At 46.1% G+C, this 27211-nt stretch overlaps 1 protein-coding gene across 2 annotated transcripts in view; it reads left to right on the top strand.

Annotated features, from left to right (window-relative positions):
• The window catches only part of cdh13 (cadherin 13, H-cadherin (heart)), a 1126050-nt gene that overhangs the window by 565119 nt on the left and 533720 nt on the right, over positions 1–27211 (top strand). The gene's annotated exons all lie outside the window — the stretch shown is intronic.

Here is a 27211-nt window from a genome sequence, read left to right as displayed (position 1 = left end):
CCATTACAACTAGTCAATAGTTCTCAGTCTCTGTAATTTCCTTAAATTCCCATGATTCAGCCCATGACCTCCATTGCTGAGGACATGAGCTCCATGGTGCAGAGCATCAACTACATGATGCAGGTACTAGTGTGAATCCATGAGTGTAGGAGCTAGAGGACAGCGGGGCTTCTGGAACTCACTGTGGCTGCCGTTCTATCCCATGGAGGAGTCCAGGGGCTCCCTGGGTACCTGAAGGGAAGAGGATTTCCAGGACTGGAGCCCGGGGCCTTCCACCGAGTAGAAGTAAGTCACCATCAGTTTGTTCACTTATACAGATCCTCCGCAATGTCATGTCAGGGACCACGCTCTGCAAACCCCTGCACACACTCGGCACTTCATCCCTGTGGAGTGTGAGAATGGCAGCACTATGTCTCTCTCACGTCCCACACTCATGATGCAGCAAAGACACGCCGCAGCTAGCATGAGCCCCCAGCCCCCTCCCCACTCCCAGTCTCCTTAACTCCTCCATCTATGGAAGATTAATTAACCCCCCTCCCCGCTCAACATCGACACTCAGGTCTCTCATGTCTGACAGTGTTTTACAGTGATGAGGATGCCAAAGGCTGAAAGAGTGCAGAGAGTCTGCCCACCTAGTACGTAAGATCGAGAAAAGCACCAGGACCCCTGACGATGTAGACCGCAGTAACAGCAGAGATGTGTCATTCAATGTGTCTGGGCCCCATGATAAGGCCGTTCATTGGCAGGTCGAGTTCAGCTCTCTGTCAGGCAGGAGTCAGAGATGTAGCTGAGAATGAGGAGCATCGCTCTGTCCTCAATGCAAGTCCCCGCCAGGATCTCCTGCAGTGTCAGGCCAATCGCTTTAGTAGCCATTCACATGATGACTTCCCGGAGACATCATAGCCGTGAGTGGATGTCAGACCACACGGTTGGACAGGTTTTCACAACCTAGTCCAAGACGTTGCCAAACTAAGAGTCAATGATGGCCTCCCTATCCTTCCGCCCCATGTGGACCCTGGCCATCGCCCAATGTTCTTCTCCACTGCAGGTTGCCTCTTGTCAACGTCTCTGACATCCTCCTTATCCGAGGAGATGCGGCGCTCCTCCGTACTGACCCGCTGCAGTGCCAGGTTGTGCAGAGCGTAGTAGGCCGCTATGATACGGAACACACTCTGGGGGCTGTATTGGAGGGCTCCACCCAACAAGTCCCGGCACCGGAGCCACATCTTCTGCAGTCCAATTGCTCACCCAGCGCACGCATTGACGCATGAGTCTTGTCATAGCGAGTCTCAGCGGGTGATTGTGGCCTCCACACTGGCATCATCAGCAACCTCCAGAGTGGACACCTTTTGTCTGTGAGGAGCCAAACCTCCAGCCGCTGTTCTCCCTCATAAACGGCTGAGATCTGTGAGCAACCCAAGATGTAGCCATGATGGATACGCGCCGAGAAATGGGCACACACCTGCAAGATGCCCATTGTGTGGTCACAAAACAATCTGGACATGGAGAGACTGGAATCTCTTGTCCATAAATGGCACCTTGTGCCGCTATGGGGAGCATAGAGCCATGTGGGTGCAGTCAGTGACACCCTGCACCTGAATCATGCCTGCTGTGTGAGCGAAACCCATGGCTCTGGCATCCTAGTTTTTCTGGTCCCGCCCAAGTTAATGTACATGTGGGCCCTCGCAAATAGTGCATCTGTGATGTCCCTCATGCACGTGCATGGCTGACTGGAATATTCCGCACAGGTCACCCTTGCAGCCCTGAAACGAGCTGCTGGAATAGAAGATCAGAGCGGTAGTAACTTTTACTTCAGCCAAAGGGTGACCTCCCAGTACAAGTGGTGCCAACTCTTGCCCAGTATGAGTTACAGTTTGGTTCCAACTTGTCGGCCACGATGAACTGATCAAAGTCGATTTCTGTCAGGAATAGCTGAGGATCTTGAAGACAATACTGTTAGATTGTTGGTAGCTGTAGCTTAGAATTGGCAGATGGCAGTTATGAAGCGCAAATTAAGTGAACAATTAAAGTTTACATCTTCAGGCACATGTTTTGTGGAAGATGTAAGGCTGAAGAAGGCTCATTCATCATACACAATAAAAGCTGTGCGGCTGCACATTCAACAGTTCTTTTCATTTCGCTACATTCAGCGTGCTCCTTATTCACATTCTAGCTTTGAATGCATTTTATAGCAAGTGGGATTGTCGAGGATTTAGTGAAAGCTGCTTTACTTGGCCGTTGATTTATGAAGCTCACGATTGAGCAGTTTTCTTTTACAAATTCCATGATTAATCAACTTACAATTTACAAATGACAGAAACATCTTCAAATGATCCTGCAAGATTATTTGCAGTATCAATTTTATTTCTTCCCAGCTGTTCCGAGCTGCTTTCTTTCCCTTTAAATCTGCTGTGAAATTGAAGAAAGGAAGCTAGAAAGCATGACTTATACCCATTTTTAAAAGTGAAATTAAATGGATGTTTGCTCTGATCTCTTGACATTCATCGCATGATTGATGGCCTGCAATTTATGTTGAAGTTAAAAATAGGATTATATATAGTTCAGCAACCTTACCATTTTATTAATAATTACGTTCAATTCAGCAACCTTTCAATCTCATCAGCCAGAGCAAATAAATCTTAATCACAATTTAAGTCTTAATGTAGTTGAATTAAATCATTTTGAAATGGTTATTTTTATCAAAATGGTTGTCATACCTCATATGTCGCTGCCTAGTTTCCAAAGGAATGGGGTGGGATTCTCCTGGAGTGCACAGGTTGGCAGCGCCATGCTTCTCACCACCTAAGGGCTATACTCACCTCTGCACCTCTGACATGGTCATCGAGACTGGTTCTCATTTTTGAAAACCACAGGTTTCACGTGCAGGGCAGCACGGTAGCATTGTGGCTAGCATAATCGCTTCACAGCTCCAGGGTCCCAGGTTCGATTCCGGCTTGGGTCACTGTCTGTGCGGAGTCTGCACATCCTCCCCGTGTGTGCGAGGGTTTCCTCCGGGTGCTCCGGTTTCCTCCCACAGTCCAAAGATGTGCAGGTTAGGTGGATTGGCCATGATAAATTGCCCTTAGTGTCAAAAATTGCCCTTAGTGTTGGGTGGGGTTAGTGGGTTATGGGGATAGGGTGGAGGTGTTAACCTTGGGTAGGGTGCTCTTTCCAGGAGCCGGTGCAGACTCGATGGGCCGAATGGCCTCCTTCTGCACTGTAAATTCTATGAAATCTATGATCCACACCGGTGTGATATCATGCGACTGGGCAGAAGGATAAGGTGTGGGTAGTTGTTATGGCATTAAGCTGTTAAATAAGCGAAGAACCCATGGTGTTGAGGGTAAGATGCTGGCATAGATAGAGGATTCGCTGACTGGCAGAAGACAGAGACTGGAGACAAAAAGATCTTTTTCAGGATGGAGCTGGTGACTACCAGGGTGCCTCAGGGGTTGGTGTCGGGACCACAACTTTTCACAATGTTCATTAACAACAATCTGGAAGAAGGAAATGAGGGCACTATTGCTAAGTTTGCCGATGATACAAAGATATGCAGAGGGACAGGTAGTATTGAGGAAGCAGGCGGGCTGCAGAAAGGCTTGGGCAGACTAGGAGAGTGGGCAAAGAAGTGGCAGATGGAATACAAATGAAAGTGTGATGTTATGCACTTTGGTAGGATGAATGAAGGCATAGACTATTTTCTGAATGAGAAAAGGCTCAGGAAATCCAAAGCACAAAGGGACTTAGGAGTTCTAGTTCAAGATTCTTTTCAGGTTAATGTGCAGGTTCAGTCAGCAGTTAGGAAGACAAATGCACGTAAGCCTTCATGTCGAGAAGGCTAGAATACAAGAGCAGGGATGTACTACTGAGGCTGTATAAGTCTCTGGTCAGACCCCATTTGGAGTATTGTGAGCAGTTTTGGGACCTGTATCTAAGGAAAGATGTGCTGGCCTTCGAAAGGTCCAGAGGAGGTTCACAAGAATGATCCCTGGAATGAAGAGCTTGTCATATGAGGAGCGGTTGAGGACTCTGGGTCTGTACTCATTGGAGTTTAGGAGGATCTTATTGAAACTTACAGGATACTGAGAGGCCTGGATAGAGTGGATGTGGAGGGGATGTTTCCATGAGTAGGAAAAACTAGAACCCAAGGGCACAGCCTCAGACTGAAGGGCCGATCCTTTAAAACTGAGATGAGGAGGAATTTCTTCAGCCAGAGGGTAGTGAATCTGTGGAACTCTGTCGCAGAAGGCTGTGGAGGCCAAATCACTCAGTTGGGTGGCATGGGTGGCACAGTAGTTAGCACTGCTGCCTCACAGCTTCAGGGACATGGGTTCAATTCCGGCCTCGGGTGACTGTGTGGAGTTTGCACTTTCTCCCTGTGAGTGTGGGTTTCCTCCAGGTGCTCCGGTTTCCTTCCACAGTCCAAAGATGTGCAGGTTGGGTGGATTGGGTATGCTAAATTGTCCTACGTTTCCTAAAATGTTTGGTGATGTTACTGGGTTATGGAAATCATAGAATTTACAGTGCAGAAGGAGGCCATTCGGCCCATCGAGTCTGCACCGGCTCTTGGAAAGAGCACACTTCCCAAAGTAAACACCTCCCCCTATCCCAATAGCCCAGTAACCCCACCCAACACTAAGGGCAATTTTGCACACTAAGGGCAATTTATCATGGCCAATCCACCTAACCTGCACATCTTTGGACTGTGGGAGGAAACCGGAGCACCCGGAGGAAACCCACGCATACACGGGGAGGATGTGCAGACTCCGCACAGACAGTGACCCAAGCCGGAATCGAACCTGGGACCCTGGAGCTGTGAAGCCAATGTGCTATCCACAATGCTACCGTGCTGCCCTAGTGTGGAGGTGTGGGCTTAAGTATGGTGTTCATTCCAAGGGCCCGTGCAGTTAGTCCGAATGGCCTCCTGCACTGTAAATTCTATGATTCTCTGACAGAGATAGATAGGTTCTAGATTAATAGGGGGAATCAGGGGTTATGGGGAGAAGACAGGAAAATGGGAATGAGAAACTTATCAGTCATGATTGAATGGCGAAGCAGATTCGATGGGCCGAATGGACTAATTCTGTTCCTATGTCTTATGGTTTTATGGACTAATTCTGGTAAGTTTTTGTAAATACATTAAAAATTATGGAAGTCAGCGGGCATACACCTGATCACATCACTGGTAGTGGATGGGGAGGATCTCAAACTGAGGTGTTGATGGCGCAAATCCCATTATCGCCCCCTTGCGAGATTTATAGGCCATAACGGGAATTGTGCCCACAGTAACGGACTGACTAAATCCTGCCATGGTCTTTAACATCAGATTCTTCATTCTGATTAGCCAAAGAATGCAGTTTGCACTAGTTTGCAAGATCAAGAAAGGATGTTAACTTCTGGCTCGTCATTGATACCATTTTGACTGGTAAACTTCGCAAAATTAAAGAATCACAGCACGTTTGTGATAATGAAGAATGAAAAATGTGGAGTTTGCATAACGAACAATGTAATTCTTGACAGAATTACAGGTGTAGTTGGGAAGGCATGTTAGGCTGGTATCAATATTTGCCCATTCACCATAACAGAGGCGAAACTTAGAGGAGACATATTAAGCTGGTATTTACATATGCCAGCTTAGAACTATTACCATTTTACCTAATAGTAATTAGTAAGCTGCAAACTTAAAATCAAGGTTATATTTAGTTTTTTTGCTCAATTGGAATATTCTGGGTGAACCTTTCTATGTATTAAGAATTTACACACTGCTAAACCAGCAAATGAGTGGACTTGAAAGTACGGTCTGTACAAAGTGCAATCAAATTGTCCAGCCCCTAATAGACCTGCTCCATTTATCGGCAGCATTACAATTGGTGCTGACTGGCAGGAATGCTCTCTTTACAAGTAAAATGGAGTATTCAATCCTTGTTACGGTTACCAAGGTATTATTTGGTTGTGAATAATATATACATTGCCGACATCACATAACTAATTCCCCTCACCGTGGCTTTCACCACATGGATATTGATATTTATGTTGGTGTGTTCCACAACTATTATATTCAGTTCTGAAGAAAATATTTGGATAACACGCTCAATGCGATACTGTGATGTTTCCATGAAAATGATGCAACAAATTAATAGCTTTGTAGTGTCTGAGAATCAGTCGGCAGGCATCTCAGTCTTTCTTCATTTGTCCAGTATCCTTGGCAGTAACTGGCTATATTTGTGTTGCGCGTTTTACTGGAGTGTATTAACACGCCTCCGTTTAAAGGCCGTGTGCTTAACACTGCTATGGCTCTGTGTATGTAATTATGCTCAGGAGTCGCCAGGTGCCGTATTTAGACACCTCACAAGTATATCAAGGTCAGGTTCAAAGTAATAAATCTGTACACCGATTAGTAAGTCCAAACGATTGATATTTATTATGACAAATATAATAAATACACATGCATACGCTAAAGAGACTAACTTACTTCTAATACTAAACAACTAAAATACTTATCTAGACAGGAACAGGCAAGGTCAGGGAGCAAGGCCTTCATCCTGTTCTTGGTCTGCAACTCTCGGGTATTTAAAGTCGTCAGGGTCTAGCAAAGTCTGGATCCCGTAGCGATCGTCGTAGTGGCACTTACAGTTCGATGGCTGATGCTCAACGGCCGGTGCTGAAACGAGTCAGGATGCGATGTAACGAGTCCGGGCCAGAGTCTGGAAGCAACAGACTTGAGCCGGAGCAAAGCAGCAGTCAGAGCCGGAGCAAAACAGCAGTCAGAGCCGGAGCAAAACAGACCGAACCATGTGCGGGGTCTACTTTTATAGGTCCCCCAAAGTCCGTGCCCCTTCGGGGTGGTCTTTTACCTGCCATGTATCGATTGGGCCTTTTCCCAATCGATATCTTCCAAATCCCCCAATCTGAGGGTCGCTTCTCGATGGGTGGGGCGGTACCTATGGTTCTTTGTGTTGGATACTGTGGTGCCGTTCTGTCTGGGCGTCTACTCAAAAGTATCCATTCATACTTAAATGTTTCTATTGTGCGGGCCTGGATCTGGATCACCTCATTACTATGTAGATCTTGTTGCCATTTACACCTTTGGCTGACACTCTGCACCTGGCCACAAACTGGTTTCTGTACGTGCAGAATGCTAATTAGTCTCCTGCAAACTGCTTGTCCTTGCTAAGACTGTTTTCTCCCTGCAGCCTTAGCAGTTCTCCATTTTGTAGCCCAGTGTCCATCTTAGGTGGCTACATTTGTTACTCGCAGGAAGGTTTAGTTGTGTTCCCATTTCAAACAGTGTGATGTGACTCAGTTACACCGCTTGATGAACAAGTGCCACGTTAGCTTTATTATGCAAATAATATCTTGGGGTGAGAAATGCCGCACGCCTTTAATTCAATATGATGTTATATGATGCTATATGCTATGATAGGATGGCACGGTGGTTAGCCCTACTGCCTCTCAGCACCAGGAACCCAGGTTCAATTTCGGCCTCGGGTAACTGTGTAGAGTTTGCAGAGGGTCGGTGCAGATTCGGTGGGCCGAATGGCCTCCTTCTGCACTGTCGGCATTCTACGATATGCAAAACTGAGATGACTAAATACATCTGTGCGATGTATGCTTGTTCTGCAGATGTGGTATACAGCAACAAAATAGGCTTTTGAATCTTCTCCACTGAACCACTATCTATTCTTCTGCTCCTCAGAAGTTCAAACAAATAAAGGGCCACCCCACTGTCACTTCCCAATACTCCCACCCTTGTACACAACCGCACACACACACTGCCACCACCACCACCACCACCGTCCTTCATCTATGAAGACTTCCATTTCTAATCTCTAAGCATTGGGTCCCAGTGAATGAGGGTCATCAAGTCTGTTAGTCTCCATGTTGTTTTCAGACGTGCTATTTATGGCATCAGCTTGAGCACAAGCATTTAAAGCTATTTAATTAAGTAACAGCTATTTAAACCCAGGACATTAAAGGGAGCCAGTCTGTAAAATGGGATTTGTAAGCTCGCAGTGAGCTGTTAAATGCTGTTTTATTGTGAAGATTGTTGAAACCATAATCAACCCAGTTGTTTATTATTGCTTAGTGCTGGACTATTGGGACGCTGAAAACCAATACCTAAAAATGACTATTGATGAAGTTAGTGTTTGAACATTTAATAAATTTACTCACCAATATTGTACATTGGCATTTTTAGGTTCATATAACAGAAACATACACTATCCATTTTAAGCACTGACATGCGCTTGTCAAACTAAAACGACTCAGGGAAATTGGTAATTTAAATCAGATTGCACTGGTGCTGTCATAGGGAGTTAATCTCTTCAAACAGAACTCCTTTTCCAGAGGCCTGTAGTTATTGCAGTGCATATCTTCTTGACTTGATGCTGTGCATCTCTTGGAGTTCATTAAGTTATTCTCTGATTATTAGAGGCAGATAGATCTTCCATCAGATGCCATATATCTTAGAATTTTTTGTGAATGATTATTATTATTATTATATCAATAAATTATAGACATGAGGCGGCTGAAGGCTATTGCTAACAGGGAATTGGCAATTGTGGTGATGTGAGCACTTCACACAACCCAAGAAGATTCCCGTGGGTGGGCGGGCCATGAGGCATGTGGGAATCATTGCTTAGCATCCCATTCACAACTTGATGCCTGGACATTCTGCCTGAATACTGCGGGGTCAACACCACACACGTGGCAGCCAACATTGGAACTCCCAGGGGATGGAATACAGCTCCAGGGACATGTCCACGGCCGGAGGCTGGGTGGGTGCCACGGGGAGGGGGAGATGGCTGGAGTGATGGGCCAAGGGTTCGGCGATTAGCCTGCATTGGGGAACAAAGTGACAGAGGCGTCGTAATAGTCCTGCAAAGGTTGTTTAATGTGCAATACAAGTCCCCACTCTCCCGATGGTGCTATTCCCCCCCTCCCATGGTGCCATCAGTGATCCTCGACGTGCTTTGCCCTCCTACTTCTACCACTACGTCTGGGTGTCTCACCAGGATGCACATCAGAGGACACAGCCAGCTGCTTACCTCATCCCGTGGCCTTCGATGACCCTCGTGGGTGTCCTCTGGGGGCTCTGAGGCCGGAGGGCCCCGGTTTACTTGTCGATGGCACATGCACAGCCGTGCCACCCTATCCCTTGTACTGACTTTGAAACACGGCCTCATCAGAGGAGTGGAACTTGGGGGAGCTGGTAGTCACTATCGCCATTCCATGGGACGTGTCCCAGTTGGCATTCAGTGCCCCCTCCTCCCGCTCATTCCCCATAGGGCCCTGGGGTTCATCATGGGAATGGAGGGGCAGCTGGTTCCAGCCCCAGCTGCCCCTGCATCATCTGGCTTTGCCAACTCTGGCGGTTCCCCATGGTCAGCACGATCATGCCAACGCCCTTGGCGATGCTCCTCAGTGACTGGGACATGCTCTGCAATGCCTCGGTAATGCCAACCCATGACTGGAACAGGCTCCGCAAAGCCTTGGCCATTCCCATCTGAAAGCGTGACATGTCCTTCAGTCCCCATCTCTTGGCATTGCCAATAGTGCACTACAACATGGCACTCTGGAATCCTGTCATCCCTGCAACTTGGCAATGCTGGCCTGACACAGCCAGGTTGGCACTGCCAGGGGCTGTGCCAGATTAGCACCACCAAGGAGTGAGTCTTGAGGGCTGGTTCTGAATGTAACAGTGCCTGGAGGGAGACTCATTGGGATGGCCCTGATGCCAGCAATCCTTGAGGGTGGGTCGGGAGATAGATTGATGCTGGTGAGGATGGTAGTGGGGGATGATGGGATTCACTGAGAGGACGGTTGTGGGGTGGAGGGAGGCACTGAATCCCTGATGATGGTGGGGGGGGGGGGGGTGGCACTGAAGCCCCAATGCCAGCAATAGTGGTGGGTGGGGTGCAGGGGGGACCTAAGCTTGGATGCTGACGAGGATGATGGTAGGCATTGAAGTCATGATGGTGGCGGGGAGGGTTGGCGACGGGTTTGGCTTTACTGTCACTTTGAAAAAGCCGGGCTTGCTGTTGTGTTTAGGCCCTGCCACTCTCAATGCCAGTGCAAAACGTGTCCACCTCCAAACCAATTTCTAAGTGTGAGTGGATTGCGATCTGGCTCGCGCCAACCCACCCGGTGGGTTGCACAGAATTTCCCGCCGGAGACCACACTTTGAAAGTTTTTAGGAGAATTGTGTCCATGACGTTGGATGAGTGACAGGAAACCGAATAGTGGTAAATGGTTGTTTTTTGGGGCAGGAAGGAGGTGTAAAGTGATGCTCCCCTTGGATTTCACTAGGATCACGGCTTTTTTAATCTATATTAATGACTTAAACCTGGGTGCACAGGGCACAACGTCACAATCTTCAGATGGCACAAAACTTGCAAGTATTGCAACTGTGAAGAGGATCATTTTGTGTGGCACCACAACCCTACAAAATGTTCTGCTGTGTAGTCAGGGTCTAGACGGATTTGGTGGATTGTCCATGCTCCCAAGGAATGCTGTTCAAGTCTGTAGTTCCTCAGAAACATTACTCTTTACATACAGCATGTATTGACACATTTGGATGCCAACACGAAGTTGGAGCTTCTCCAGCTTCCAAATCGCTCTTATATTTCTGTCACCTGGGCCGGGATTCTCCCCTACCCGGCGGGGTGGGGGGTCCCGGCGTGATGGAGTGTCGTGAACCACTCCTGCGTCGGGCCGCCCCAAAGGTGCGGAAGTCTCCTCACCTTTAGGGGCAAAGCCCTAACATTGAGGGGCTAGGCCCCCGCCGGAGTGGTTGGCGACCCGCTGGCTGGCGGGAACGGCCTTTAGTGCCACGCCAGCCGGGACCGAAGGGACTTCGCCGGCCAGCGGAAGTCCGCACTTGAGCCGGAGGGTCAGCGGCTGCTGACGTCACCCCGGCGCATGCGCAGGGGAGGGGGTCACTTCCGCCTCCGCCATGGTGAAGACTATGGCAAAGGCGGAAGGAAAAGAGTGCCCCCACGGCACAGGCCCGCCCACCGATCGGTGGGCGAGGCATGACAGCGGTGGGACTTCGGCCCATCGCAGTTCCGGAGAATCGCCGTGGGTAGCCCGCCGACCGGCGGGGGCGGGAATCCTATGGTGCCGGAGACTTCGGGACACGGCAGGGGAGGGATTGACGCCGGCCCCCGGCGATTCTCCGACCTGGCATAGGGTCGGAGAATCCCGCCCCTGATCTCACATCATTATTATATCAACTTCATGTATGCTCCTGATGTTGACCCTTTACTCCACATCTCTCTCCAAGGCTTTATCCTCATCATATTTAGACCTTCTTACACTAAATGGCAGGAATTTAAAACAAATCCAGCTCACACAAATATCACACAACAGAGAGACTTTGTTGAGCACGATACACTGGAATGATTACAGTCCATAATGATACTAATTCATGCAGCACTTATTCCCATTTCAAAAAAAAATCAACTAAAAAGTGAACTGCTCCCTCTTTCCCTTTACCCCATTTCTGCTGGTTGTGCTATTAGCCCTCCAGGCTTCAAACTCTGAAATTCCTTTGTAAATCCTTTTGCAGCCACGCCACCTTCTCCTCTTTGGCTCAGCCTCCATTCTCTTGATGATGCCTCATGGAGCACTTTGCAGGATCTTTCAACATAAAAAGCTGATGGATATGCACGTTGTGTGATTGTTTCCTCTTGTGTATCAGTGCAGGTTGAAACATTTGGAAATGCATGGCAATAACTCACTTTTTTTCCTTTTGTATTGCTACGTGCCACTGTGCTAATTGATGTAATTGAAAGTCTCTCTTGAAAGTTTGTGAGTAACAGGACTGTGAAGTTGTGGCTGCCAGCAATGCTTAAAGTTATCGTTCACCAGCATAGTACTGATGCTTCGCAGAAGATCAGCTGACTGATGACTCAGAGCTTTGAATTTTCTATCCTTGACTCCAGTTGTCTGAATTGCAACCAACCTGATTTACATCACAATTAGAATACACTTTGCTCTTTAACTACTCTGGCATGGATTTTGAAGGTTGCAGCTCTGCCTATTTGGGGTTCGATGCTCTAGGTAAGGCAAGGTTCACTTAAAATATACCAGGTAATTTTGTCCGCACTTACCTCATGTCCCCAATCTGTCAGAAATGTTATGGGGGAGGGGAGGTGTTGGGCAGCCTGTCCGCCCTTGAACCTACCAATGCCCTTACATGGCCAATTCATGGCCACTTGAAGGCATCATCTTGCCCCTGCTGATATATTGAGTCGCCTACCTCATACGCTGCAGGAACAGATGTCCCGAAGCGCGGTACATTGGCGAGACCATGCAGACACTGCAACAACGGATGAACGGACATTGCGCGATAATCACCAGGCAGGAATGTTCTCTTCCAGTCGGGTAACACTTCAGCAGTCAAGGGCATTCAGCCTCTGATCTTCGGGTAAGCGTTCTCCAAGGCGGCCTTCAGGACGCGCGACAACGCAGAATCGCCGAGCAGAAACTTATAGCCAAGTTCCGCACACATGAGTACAGCCTCAACCGGGACCTTGGATTCATGTTACATTACACTCACTCCCCACCATCTGGCCTGGGCTTGCAAAATCCTACCAACTGTCCTGGCTTGAGAGAATTCGCACCTCTTTAACCTGTGATTATCCCTCGCTCCAGTTGCTCCACCTGGACCTGTAAAGACTTAATTACCGACAAAGACTTGCACTCAAAATATCACCTTGCATCAAAATATGTGTTTCTGGAACCCACCTGAGGAAGGAGCTGTGCTCCGAAAGCTAGTGATTCGAAACAAACCTGTTGAACTTTAAGACTTCTTACTGCGCCCATCCCAGTCCAACGTCGGCAGCTTCACATTACTAATGACTTTACTGTGCGGCTCGGGTTAAAATATGTTAACAAACAAATATTCCTTTATTTTATGACGGTTTTGTATCAAAAGGAAACATGGTATATGTTTGTGATGGAATATAAACTTCTGGGGTCTGTGGGACCAAGTGATAGAGCTGTGTCTCTGTTTAAGACCCATAAAGCAGTGGTTGCAAACGTAGGGTGACAAGTGACCAATAGAAGAGGTTAATTTGGACCATTCCCAAAAAGGGAAGTAATGAATAATGAGATGTCGGGATAAAAGTTGGGGAATTAGTGTCCTTGTTGGCACAGTTTTACCGTTACTTCAATGGTGTTCTTCACTGGTATAGTTCATGATTACTTCTGAGACAGAAGAAAACAGACTTTAGCATGCAAGGAATCCTAACCTTTTGAGGATAGAGTATCCTGGCAGTCGTCACTGCTTCTTGTTAAACACATTTATACTTTACTTCATAAATTCTATTTAATTCACAGATACTAGTCATTTGTACCTCTTAGATTAAGCACAACTGAGGACCCCAGTGTTAAAAATTAAAAATTCAGATCTTAAGGGTTTTATACTTTAAAATGCTGAAATATTAGAAGGGATGCTCAAGGGACTGTAATCTGGAGAGTATTTATATCCCAGAGAGTTATGGGGCTTGAGATTACAGAACTAGGGAGATGTGAATCCATGGCTGGATTTGAAAGCAGTTTGAAAGGAAAAATTGCCAAATGCATGAAAATCCTTTGAGTAGTGTGTGACCCTTCACAGAATATATTCAGTTTTGATACTTCAGTTGAAGTATTTTTCAGTTATTTTGAAGTGTGCGATAAACATGAGCATTGTGTTTTGTAATCAAAAAAAGAAACAATATTTGCTCAATTTTATTGAAAATTACTTCGGATTTGGTCATATGGACATGAGTTTTCCTTTTATCTTTTAAAATTTCTCCCTTCCAGTAATTAATCTAATACTGGGGGGAAAAGAACTTGATGGAACTTGATGTCTATACACTGAAGGAGGAGAGATAACGTGGAGTGATATGTTCAGAGAATCATAGAATTTACAGAACAGAAGGAGGCCATTTGGCCCATCGAGTCTGCACTGGCCCTTGGAAAGAGCACTCTACTTAAGCCCATGCCTCGACCCCATCCCCATAACCCAGTAAGCCAACCTAACCTTTTGGACACTAAGGGGAAATTTAGCATGGCCAATCCACCTAACCTGCACATCTTTGGACTGTGGGAGGAAACTGCAGCACCCGGAGGAAGAGAAAGAGGCAAGAGAGGAAATTTCTGAGGCCTTGACAGAAATCTTTGGATCCTCACTGTCTTCAGGTGATGTCCCGGACTGGAGAATAGCCAATGTTGTTCCTTTGTTCAAGAAGGTTAGCAAGGATAATCCAGGGAACTACAGGCCGGTGAGCCTTACGTCAGTGGTAGGGAAATTACTGGAGACAATTATTCGAGACAGGATCAACTCCCATTTGGAAGCAAGGGGACATATTAGCGAGAGGCAGCACGGTTTTGTGAAGGGGAGATCGTGTCTCACTAACTTGATGGAGTTTTTCGAGGAGGTCACAAAAATGATTGATGCAGGTAGGGCAGTGGATGTTGTCTATATGGATTTCAATAAGGCATTTGACAAGTTCCCTTGTGGCAGACTGGTACAAAAGATGAAGTCACATGGGATCAGAGGTGAGCTGGCAAGATGGATACAGAATTGGCTAGGTCATAGAAGGCAGAGAGTAGCAATGGAAGGGTGCTTTTCTGATTGGAGGGCTGTAACGAGTGGTGTTCCGCAGGGATCAGTGCTGGGACCTTTGCTGTCCGTACTATATATAAATGATTTGGAGGAAAATGTAACTGGCCTAATTAGTAAGTTTGTGGACAACACAAAGGTTGTTGGAATTGCAGATAGCGATGACAACTTTCAGAGGATACAGCAGGATTCAGATTGTCTGGAGACTTGGGTGGACAGATGGCAGATGGAGTTTAATCCGGACAAATGTGAGGTAATGCATTTTGGAAGGTCTAATATAGGTAGGGAATATACAGTGAATGGTAGAACCCTCAAGAGTATTGACAGTCAGAGAGATCTAGGTGTACAGGTCCACAGGTCACTGAAAGGGGCAACACAGGTGGACAAGGTAGTCAAGAAGGCATATGGCATGCTTGCCTTCATTGGCCGGGGCATTGAGTATAAAAATTGGCAAGTCATGTTGCAACTGTATAGAACCTTAGTTAGGCCACACTTGGAGTATAGTGTTCAATTCTGGTCGCCACGCTACCAGAAGGATGTGGAGGCTTTAGAGAGGGTGCAGAAGAGATTTACCAGGATGTTGCCTGGCGTGGAGGGCATTAGCTGTGAGGAGAGGTTGAATAAACTCGGTTGTTCTCACTGGAATGACGGAGGTTGAGGGGCGACCTGATAGATGTCTACAAAATTATGAGGGGCATAGACAGGGTGGATAGTCAGAGACTTTGTCTCAGAGTAGAAGGATCAATTACTAGGGGGCAAGGTTTTCAAGAGATGTACGAGGCAAATTTTTTACACAGAGGGTAGTGGGTGCCTGGAACTTGCTGCTAGAGGAGGTGGTGGGAGCAGGGACGATAGTGATGTTTAAGGGACATCTTGACAAATACATGAATAGATGGGAATAGAGGGATACGGACACCAGGAGTGTAGAAGATTTTAGTTTCGACAGGCAGCATGGTCGACGCAGGCTTGGAGCGCCGTACTTTTCTTTGTTCTTTGAAACCCATGCAGACACGGCGAGAAAGTGCAAACTCCACACCGACAATCACCCAGGGCCAGAATTGTACCCGGGACCCTGGAGCTGTGATGCAGCATTGCCAACCGCCCTTAGAGCAAGGAAAGTTCACAAAAGAAGTAACGTAATAGCGACAAACAGAGAAATCTGAACTGGAACGTGTTCTTGGAAATAGCAATTGACCTTAGTTCTGAAAATCTGTTTTCCACAGAAAAGGGGCAATAGAAATATAAACTTCAGTTGTCACGTTCACATCATAGGCCCATAAAACTTATCAGGAAGACGGAGACTTAAAAAGCAGCATAGAATATGGACACCTTACTTTGACAAAATGGACTGAGAGAGTCAGGTGGCTACTTTTGTGGTTCTTAAACAGACAGTACCTGAACATTCCTTTGGAAAGTCATTAAAATGTGGATGACCTCAGGGGACTTCCATTGAAGAGACTTAAAGTAGCAATGACTGCTAAATCTGCTAGCCTCTTGAAGATGGTGTCACAAATAAAGTCACTTTAGAAGCTATTCATGTAATATTGATAGATAATCAAATGTCCCCTCATGGTGTGGCAAATTAATCAGCCATCAACCTATTGTGCGGACACTAGAAAACATTGATACAGTTACCACAAAACAGAAACTGGCTTGTGATAGGAACGATCTGAAAGTCATTTGTAATCCTCAAGGACAGGCCAGTCTGGGAGAAGAGCCTCAGTGGGATACATCTCGTCTTAAGAAGAAAGAACCTTGCCTCATAAAGGTCATCTCAGGAAGAAAAGTTCATCTTTTCTTGTACCTATGGGTTGTAATTTTGACCAAAGGTGCTTGACCACAGCTTCTGAATTGAAAAACCTGAAGCCTACTATTGCTTGGCGTACTAGTGTGAGTTCATTACCCGAAACGTCCGACTTCCATTTTGTTTTCTTCAGCAACCTTCCAAAGAGAAATTACATGCATGCAATGTGTTCGGCAAGCTTCTTGGAGATGTGTGTGTGTGTGTGTAATGTAGAAAGAAACATTTATTCTTTCTTTTGATTTATATTTACATGAAAACTGTTTTGTGTCTGTCTTTAAAAATCACAGTAACCAAGGCATTAAAACACATCCTGTTGCACTCAATCAAAAGATGGTAAAAGGAGGAAATGATTCCACAATTCTCCCGTGTCTGTGTTCTGGTCAGGTTTCCAGCATTTTGGTGGACTTCTCCCGAAGTTACTGCCATGGGCTTCTGGGCTTCCTATATGTAATCGATACATTCTCCTTAAATCTTTATGCCTGCTATTATTTAAATATAAAATCAAGTCACTGGCCTAGAAATTGCAGTGTTCCACATTAGCATGTGAATACCTAATGTTTTGGAGCGTCAGAAAGTACAGGGCTACAAAGGAACGTGCAGACACCAGGCTGGGTGCAAAGACTAATATTTTTCAAGTGCCGACTCACTGAAATAGCCATCCAATTCAACATGCCGTCTGCCTTTTTTGTGTCCCTAGGCGATCTACTTCACATGCTTATCATCCTCTGTGCAAAGCAATGGAATCTAAAGTGTCTGAGCATGTCACTCTTCTCTCGCTGCAGCCTGTGCTCCTTATTTCTCGAATTACTGATAATCTCACTCATTCGACTTTGCTTTGTGTGCTATTTTAACAAAGGCATCATTGCTTTCATTTTAAAGAGCAGGATCTAATGATGCTGAAAGACTCGAAAGGTATCAAGTATTTTCTTTCATTACAGTCTCTGTTTGTGTGACCTTGCAGTGGACGATTTGCAACGGCAAATGTGTTGGTAAATAGAAGGGATTATACTGCAAAATAGTAAATAAATAAATAAAAGGGGCTGATTTAGCTCACTAGGGGCTGATTTAGCTCACGGGGCTAAATCGCTGGCTTTTAAAGCAAACCAAGCAGGCCAGCAGCACGGTTCAATTCCCGTACCAGCCTCCCCGGACAGGCGCCGGAATGTGGCGACTAGGGGCTTTTCACAGTAACTTCATTGAAGCCTACTCGTGACAATAAGCGATTTTCATTTTCATTTCATTTCAAATGATTATGAAGCCTTTTGAAATTTCCCTGGGGCATGACAATAATAAGAGAACATAAGAGTGAAGGATTTTTTAGGCTAATTTTTTATTGTCAGAAGTGAAAGATAACTTCCCCAGGTATGGAAATGGTGTCAAGTCTTTCCTGAACTTCAGTTTTACTCCGAGATTAGAGCTGTCAGGGGAAAAGAATGCTTTGGCAGGAAGGATGAATTCAAGCATTTTAAAGGATATTTATCAATGGAATGGACATTTCAGATCGGAGAAAAATCATGAGACCATAGACGTTTACAGCATGGAACAGGCCCTTCGGCCCGACTTGTTCATGCTGCCCAGTTTCTATCATTAAGCTAGTCCCACTTGCCCGCATTTGGCCCAAATCCCTCTATAACCCACCTTCAACACCATTATCCTGATAAGACTAATAACCAAACTCCGCCATTTTGGACTTTACCCCTCCCTGTGCAGCTGGATCCTTGACTTCCTCACCAACAGACTGCAATCTGTCAGGATAGGCAACAGCACCTCCTCCATAATAGTCCTCAACACCGGAGCCCCCCAAGGATGTGTGCTCAGTCCTCTACTGTACTCCCCATACACACATGACTGTGTGGCAAGATTTAACTCCAACTCAATCTATAAGTTTGCAGATGATACGACTGTGGTGGGCCGTATCTCAAACAACGATGAATCAGACGACAGGAGGGAGATAAATCAGTTGGTTGCATGGTGTACCGAAAACAACCTCTCTCTAAATGTTGGAAACACCAAGGAACTGATCATCAACTTCAGGAAGCATAGCATGACACACTCCCGTCTGCGTCAATGGCTCCGAAGTGGAGATGGTTGAGAGCTTTAAGTTCCTGGGGGTCATCATCACCAGCAGTCTGTCCTGGTCCACTTACGTTGATGCAACAGTCAAGAAAGCCCAACAACGTCTCCACTTCCTACGGAAGCTAAATAAATTTGGCATGTCTGCATCGACTCTCACAAATTTCTACAGATATGCGACAGAGAGCATCCTATCCGGCTGCATCACAGCCTGGTATGGCAACTGCTCGGTCCAAGATCACAAGAAACTGCAGAGTGTGGTGAACTCAGCCCAACGCATCACACAAGCTTGCCACCCCCACATTGATTCTGTGTACATCTCCCGCTGCCTCAGGAAGGCTGACAGCATTGTCAGAGACCCCTGTCAGAGACCCCTCCCATCCAAGCATTGCCTTCTTCCAGACCCTTCCATCAGGCAGAAGGTACAGAAGTCTGAAGACCCGCACATCTAGACACAGGAACAGTTTCTTACCCACAGCTACAAGACTCCTCAATGACTCCCCCTCAGACTGTTCTGTTCCCTGGAAGAACATATTCACGACACCCTGTACTGCTCTTGCTCACGTATTTGCTTTGTTTGGTCCCTTGTTCCGCACTGTAACCAATCACTGTTTGTTGATGTGCCATTTGTCAATGTTCTCTGTTGATTATTCTTTTGATGTAGAGATGCCGTCATTAGACTGGGGTGAGCACAGTAATAAGTCTTACAGCACCAGGTTAAAGTCCAACAGGTTTGTTTCAAATCACTAGCTTTCGGAGCACTGCTCCTTCTACAGGTGAAAATTATTCTTTTGTCAACTATGTACGTACTGTGTACTTTCCCTCGGCTGCAGAAAAATACTTTTCACTGTACTTCGGTACATGTGACAATAAATCAAATCAAATCAAATATACCCACCTTGCCACTCTAACTGCTTTGTAAAGGAAAATATTGTACCTGCCTTTGCCATTCCCTCTGGCAGCCCATTCCAGATGCTCACCACCCTCTGTGTGAAGATAGACCAAGAATGGAACAGCAGGGTTGAAACTATGACATTTAGGAAATTAGTTCTATACTCTCATGGGCTCAAAATTCTGTAACTGAGCGGATTCTGATTGATTCACGTCTTTACCAGGTTCAGCCTTCCCTGGCCACGTAGAATGTGCTCCTGATCTAGTTGAGATTCCTGCTATTATTAGTTAGGATCCCTGACTTGAACTGCAGAACCACTGTGAATTGCTGTAATACTAATCTGCCTTCAATTGTTGAAAAAGAGACTGTGGATGCCATCCCCATCCTGTGATGTGTACATTTGCACACTCTGAGAACAATTGTACATGTTCCTTAGCCTTGTATATTGAAGGAAATCTGAGGAGAGAGCCATCTCTACTAATCTTCTTGGAAAATCCCTCAGTCGAGGATGATTTGCTTCAACTCCGAGAAGGTAGGTTCTGCGATGACTGAATAGTCTGATCCTGGAGCCGCAGACTCTGCTACAGGTTTGGCAGGTGGTGCTTGATGAGGTGGGTGGGTGGGACACTCTGGATTCTGCCCTCACCTTCCGCTTTTAAACTTGGCCTCCCCGTGCTCCACCCTACGATGTTCGAGGCAATTGGCACCTTCAGAGATGCTTTTTCTCCAATTTGTGCATTACAAGGCAAGCGATTTCCAAGTGTCGGTGGGGATGTTGCATTTATTGAGGGAGCCTTTCATGAATGTCCTTGTAGAGTTTCCTCTGCCTTCCTAGTGATCGCTTGTCATTGCGGAGCTCGAAGTTGAGCACTTGTTTTTGTGTCGTGCATATGGGCAATTTGGTCCGCCCATCACGGTTGGTCAAGCATGACCAGGGCATCGATACTGGGGATGTTAATCTGGGAGAGGATGCTCATGTTGCTACATCTATCCTGCCAGGGGATTCGCAGGAGTTTACAGTTGAGGCAGGATTGCTGACATCTCTCCAAGGATTTGAGGTGTCTTCTGTACATGGTCCATGTTTCTGATGCACACAGGAGGGTGGGGATCATGGCTGCTCTGTCGACCATAAGCTTGGTGCTGGGTTTGGGGGCTCGGTCGTTGAATACTCTGTTCCTCAGGCATCCGATTACTGCACTGGCGCACTGGAATCGATGTTGGATTTCATTGTCAATGGCTGCTCGCACTGAGAGGAGGCTCCTGAGGTATGGGAAATGATCCACATTGTCCAAGGGCTCACCGTGAATCTTTATGGTTGGGGGGGCAGTGTTGGGTGGCAGGAAAACTGAGGAGAGAGCCAACTATCCTAATACTGGACCATCAGGTCTTGCAACCACAATTCTAACAAGGGAAATGATTTAATATAGATCAAAGATTCTATTTCTGTTAACTTAAATATGCTTTGCTTGTTCCCACACTCGTACTAAGGTGTTCTCAACACTGCTTGGCTAGTTTTAAAAAGTGCGGGAGTTGAGAGTCAGAGCGGAGATGTAAAAAGAGCGGGAGCTGAGAGTCAAAGCAGAGATTTAAAAAGAACGGGGGCTGAGAGTCAACACGGTGATTTAAAAAGAGTGGGAGCTGAGAGTCAGAGCAGAAATTTAAAAAGAGCGGGAGCTGAGAGTCAGATAGGAGGTTTGAAAAGAACAGGAACTAAGAGTCAGAGAGGAGAGTTAAAAAGATCGTAATTCATAACGGGGGACAAAGAAATGGCGGAGGAACTAAATCGTACTTTGCTTCTGGCTTCACAAAGGAAGAGATGAATAATGTACCGGAGATTCTGAGAACCACAAGTTTTAGTGAGGAGCTGAAGGAAATTAGTATTAGTAGATCATAGAATCATAGAATTTACAGTGCAGAAGGAGGCCACTTGGCCCATCGAGGCTGCACCAACCCTTGGAAAGAGCACCCCACTTAAGCCCACACCTCCACCCTATCCCCGTAATCCCATAACCCAGTAACCCCACCATGTAACCCCAGAAATGTTTGATGCCAGTGTCCAACAAAATGGAACCCATCTTTCCCACGCCGCTTCTTTATCCACGTGTTTATTTTCCTAATCTTGTTATCTCTTTGCCAATTTGTACGTGGCTCAGGTAATACTCCAAAGATTACAACCTTTGAGATCCTGTTTTTTAAATTTTGTTCCTAATTCCGGATATTCCCCAAACAGGACCTCTTGCCTACTCTTGCTAATGTTGCTGATGCCAACATGGACCACAACAAACTGGATCCTCCTGACTGTAAGGGGCCTACATTAGTTTTTGTCAATCTTTTTCTCTTTACATACCTATAGAAACTTCTACCGTCAGGTTTTATATTTCCTGCTAGCTTATTTTCATATTGTATATTCCCTTTCTTAATCAATCCCTTGGTCCGCCTTTGCTAAATTTTAAACTGTTCCCAATCTTCAGGTCTATTGCTTTTTCTTGCTAATTTGTGTGCCTCATCTTTGAATCAAATACTATTTCTAATTTCCCTTGTAAGCCAAGGTTTGGCCACAGTTCCCTTTCTATCCTTGTACCAAATAGCAATGAAAAAATGAAAATTGAAAATCGCTTATTGTCACGAGTAGGCTTCAATGAAGTTACTGTGAAAAGCCCCTAGTCGACACATTCCGGCACCTGTCCGGGGAGGCTGGTACGGGAATTGAACCGTGCTGCTAGCCTGCTTGGTCTGCTTTAAAAGCCAGCGATTTAGCCCAATGAGCTAAATCAGCCCCTTTTATTTATTGGAGCAGCCTTTGTTGTTTGTCGAATAGTCCCATGATATTCCTCTCATCCAATAAAATGTAGAGACCCTCTGTTTAGTGTTCGATGCGAAGCCCTGCACGTCTGACAATGCAGCGCCTCCGGAGTATTTCAGATCCTGTAAAGGTTATGATCTGACATCCTTGACTGAGGCTTGAACCCATAATTTTCTCAATTTGAACTGAGAATGCTATCAACCGAGAATGTTACATTCAAATCGACAGTATGAGAAAAATAAAAGCTGTGGACTGTCTGGTAACTCACAAGGCTCAGAAAGACTTGGCTATACTTTAGGATCTGGGAATTATTGTTGACAGAATTAATGGACAGACACTGACTGGCTTTGTATGACATACTCTGTCTGCTCATTTAACAGAGGTATTTATATGGTTTGAGACTCTCATGAATGGATATGTGAATGTGTCAAGTACTTTGTCTGCATTCATAATAATAACCTAACAGCACGTCTTTCGGGACTTGTGGGAGGAAACCGGAGCTCTCGGAGGTAACCCACACAGACACGGGGAGAACGCGCAAACTCTGCACAGACAGTAACCCAAGCCAAGAATCGAACCTGGTACCCTGGCACTGTGAAGCAACCGTGCTAACCACTGTGCTTCCATGGAGTTTTCTTTGATTGCATTTATAACCAATCGCGATGTTGAGGTCTATCTCTGTCCAGAAAGGGGGTGGGAGTGGCAGAAGATTCAATGGGAGAGTCCGTGGGGTAGAATTTAGGGGACAGTGGCCATTGTATCACAAGGTTTAAGCTGACCATGGAAAAGGACAAGGAACAATCCAGAACCAGGGTATGTAATTGGGGAAGACCAACTTCGATGGAATGAGAATTCATCTGAGTCAAGTCAATTGGAATCGAATGTTGTCAGAAAAGACAGTGGCTGAATAAAGGAAAAGTATTGCAGGCAATGTTGTCACAACACCGTGGGCTGGTGCGCAATCAATTCCAGCCCCGGGTTCGCAACACAGGTGATATTTAAGCTACTTGAATATCCTGGTGTCTCTGGCTTGATCCCGATTAAGTAGAGCCACCAGGTTTGTAATTTTTAACACAGATAACCTTCTATTATTTAACAGTAATTAGTATTAAACAGACAACAATACAACTAGTTAATTACTATCTAATGCCCAAACCCCTCTTTCTAACTCACCCAACTATATTCATATATATATAAATAGTTATATATATATTATATAGAGATGAAAATAATGATAAAAATAAAAGGATAAAGGATCTTTGATGCACTAGTATGGCTTCCAGTTAGTGTATTTCTGAAGCTCATTGGCATCATGGTACTTCTTCCTTCTTGGTTTGAGATGGTATTTTTTGGCAAGGTTGTCTACTTTCTATATAGATTCAAGATCATTTCAAGTTTATAGTAAATATGTGCCAGGTACTCACTGGTTTTAGAACAATCGTTAGCGCTGCTCCCTCACAGTGCCAGGGATCCAGGTCCAATTCCGGCCTCCGGTGACTGTGAGAAGTTTGCACATTCTCCCCGTGTCTGTGTAGGTTTCCTCCGGGTGCTCTGGTTTCAAATCCAAAGCTCTCACAGTCCAAAGATGTACAGGTTATGTGGATTGCCCCTTTGTGTCCAAAGTTATGGAGTTATGGGGTTAGAGGGATAGGGCGGGGCAGATTGAGCCTCGGTAGGGTGACAATGAGCCAAGTGAACCAAGTTCCTCCAAAACCGGTTCCTAAGATTCACTGCTTCAGCTTGAGTCCTCTGCTGAAAGGCACATTATAATTATGGGACAACGGACCAAAAATTATAAAATAAAAGAAATGGGAACAAAGGAAATAAACAGGAGGGAATCTTTCAATGACAAGGCATATTCCCGTGAAGGGGAAATGTACGACAAATAAATCCATAACACCCTGTATAATGAGAGAGGTGGAGGTGAAGATGAAAAGGAAGCAGTTCAGATATCAGGTAGAAAATACAATGGAGAATTGAGCTGAATAGAGAAGGACCAGAAGAGACGTGAAATACTAGAGAGAGCACGGAAAGAGACTGGCAGCTAACTTAAAAGAGAATCCCAAGGTCTTCTTTAAGCATTTAAATAATATAAGGGTGGCAAAAGAACAAGTACAGCTGATTGGGGATTTAAAAAAGGGACTTGCACTTGGAGACAGGAGAAATAGGGAGGTATCAAACGAATGCTTTGCATCTCTCATTACAAAGGCAGAAGATGCTAACGAGGTCAGGGTGAGAGAGAAAGTAACTGTTAAACTTAAAGAATTACAAATGAGCAGCAGGAGATGTTAGAAAGAATATCTTTACTTGAAATAGGTCAATTACCAGGACAGGATGAGATGCATCCAAGGGTACTGAGGGAAGTAGAAGTGGAACTTGCAGAGGTGATAATGATAATCATCCAGTATTCCTTCAACATGATAGTGCCTGAGGACTGGGGAATTGTGAATCTTACACCGTTGTTTAAAAAGGGTTTCAAGGATAAAGTCAGTTTCACTTCAGTGCTGGGAAAACTTCTGGAAACTTTAGTTTGGGAGGCAGTGGTGTTGTGGTATTGTCACTGGACTACTAAACCAGAGAACCAGAGTAATGCTCTGGGGACCCAGGTTCAAATCCCGCCACTGCGTATGGTGACATTTGAAAACAGTCAAAATAAAAGTGTCTGATAATGACCATTAAAACATTATTGATTGTCATAAAAACCCAACTGGAAACCTGCCGTTCTTAGTGAGGTCTGGCCTACATGTGACTCCAGACTCTTAGCTGCCCCCTCAAGGACAATTAGGATGGGCAATAAAGCCTGCGACGCCCACGTCCCATGAACGAATTAAAAAAAAACTATAGTCACTTAGAAAAGTGCAGGACAATGAAGGAAATTCAGTGTGAACTCATTCAGGGAAAATCTTCATTATCTTGTTAGAGTTTCTTGAGGAGGTAACAGAGAAGGTTGACCAGGGCAATGTTGCTGATGTGATGTAAATGGATTTTCAGAAGGATTTTGACACTGTGCCACACAACAGACTTGTGAACAAAATTCTAGATCATGGAATAAAAGAGAATTTAGGCATTTGGTTAAGAAATTGGCTGAGTGACAGGACACTGAGAGTAATGATAAATAATTGTTTTTCGGGTTGGAGGAAGATCATATTAGTCACCACGGGCGGGATTCTCCGACCCCCCGCCAGGTGGGAGAACCGCCAGGGGTCGGCGTGAATCCCGCCTCCGTCATCCTCCCAATTCTTCCGCTCCCAAAAAGCGGCCCGCCATGAGCCGTGCCGCCCGCCTCGTAGAATGGCGGGGTCTGGCGTGACTCAATGGGCCCCGGGGCTGTCCGGATTCTCCGGCCCGCGATGGGCCGAAGTCCCGCCCGTTCTATGCCAGTCCCGTCGGCGTAAATTGGAGTTGGTCCCTTACCGGTGGGACCTGGCGGCGGGGCAGGCTCCCGGGTTCTTGGGGGGGGGGTCGCGGGGGGGATCTGGTCCCAGGAGGTGCTCCACGGTGGCCTGGCCCGCGGTCGGGGCCCACCAATCAGCGGGCGGGCCTGTGCCGTGGGGGCACTCTATTCCTTCCGCAGCGGAGGCTGTGGTCACCCACCATTCCCGGTGCGGAAGTGACTCCATGTGCGCATGCATGCGGATGACGCCAGCACGTGCTGGCACTCCCGCACATGCGCTGACTGGCGCCAGCCAGCGGAGGCTCTTCGGCGCCGGTTGGCATGGCGCCAGGCCCCTATTCCGCCTGCCGGCGGGGCGCCAGCCACTCCAGGGCGGGCCTAGCCCCTGAAGGTGCGGAGGGTTCCACACCTTTGGGGCGGCCCGACCCGGAGTGGTTTACGCCACTCCGTCCCACCGGGACCCTCCACCCCGCCGGGTACGGGAGAATCGCGCCCCTAGACTCTGAGGTATAGCACATGTTTTCAATATTTTCAGATGATACAATTGGAAATGTTGTCAACTGAGATAACGATAGTCTTGAACTTCGAAAGGACATATATACGTATATATATATGAGCGGATTGGGCAGATAAGTGGCAGATGAATTTCAATGCAGAGAAGTGTGAGGTGATTCATTTTGGCAGGAAGAATATGGAGAGAAAGTATAAAATAAAGGGAAAAACTCTAAAGAAAGTTTAGGAACAGAGGGACTTCAGTGTAAATGAAGCATATAGGCTTTATTAACTGCCACTTGGATAATCACCAGGCAGGAGTGGTCCCTTCCAGTCGGGGAACACTTCAGCAGTCAAGGGCATTCAGCCACTGATCTTCGGGTAAGCGTTCTCCAAGGCGGCCTTCAGGGTGTGCGACAATGCAGAGTCAGCGAGCAGAAACTGATAGCCAATGAGTATCATGCATGGGTACGGCTTCAACCCAGACCTTGGATTCATGTCTCATTCAGGCCACCATCTGGCCTGAGCTTGCGAAATCCAACCAACTGTCCTGGCTTGAGACATTCACACCTCTTTAAACTGTGATTATCCCTCTCTCCAGTTGCTCCGCCTCAATTAGACTTAATTACCTGCAAAGACTCACATTCAAAGTATCATCTTGCATCATTGACTTTGTCTAAATATGTGGTTGTGGAACCCACCTCTTCACTCACCTGATGAAGGAGCTGCACTGCGAAAGTTAGTGATTCCAAATAAACCTGTTGGCCTTCAACCTGGTGTTGTAAGACTTCTTACTTTATGAACTGGGTCATTGAGTACAAGGGTAAGGTGGTCATATTGAACTTGCATAAGACACTAGTCGGGCCTCAACTGCAGTACTGCATCCAGTCCTGGACGCGATACTTGAGGAAGGATGTTAGAGCATTGGAGAGAATACTGAGGTGATTCACAGAAATGATTCTATGGCTAACAACTGCAGCCATGGGGATAGATTGGAGAGGTTGGGACTGTTTTCGTTGGACAAATGAAAACTGAGAAGAGACTTGATAGAGGTATTCAAGATGTATTAACAGGGTAAATAGTAAGGAACTTCGCTAGGGAAGTTGGATTGCTATCTGAAAAGAAAGAATGAGCAAGGT

Source organism: Scyliorhinus canicula, chromosome 9 (genome assembly GCF_902713615.1).
Source record: "Scyliorhinus canicula chromosome 9, sScyCan1.1, whole genome shotgun sequence".
Lineage (NCBI taxonomy): Eukaryota > Metazoa > Chordata > Chondrichthyes > Carcharhiniformes > Scyliorhinidae > Scyliorhinus > Scyliorhinus canicula.
The sequence above is the reverse complement of the archived record's forward strand: the minus strand, read 5'-3'. Positions and strand labels throughout refer to the sequence as shown.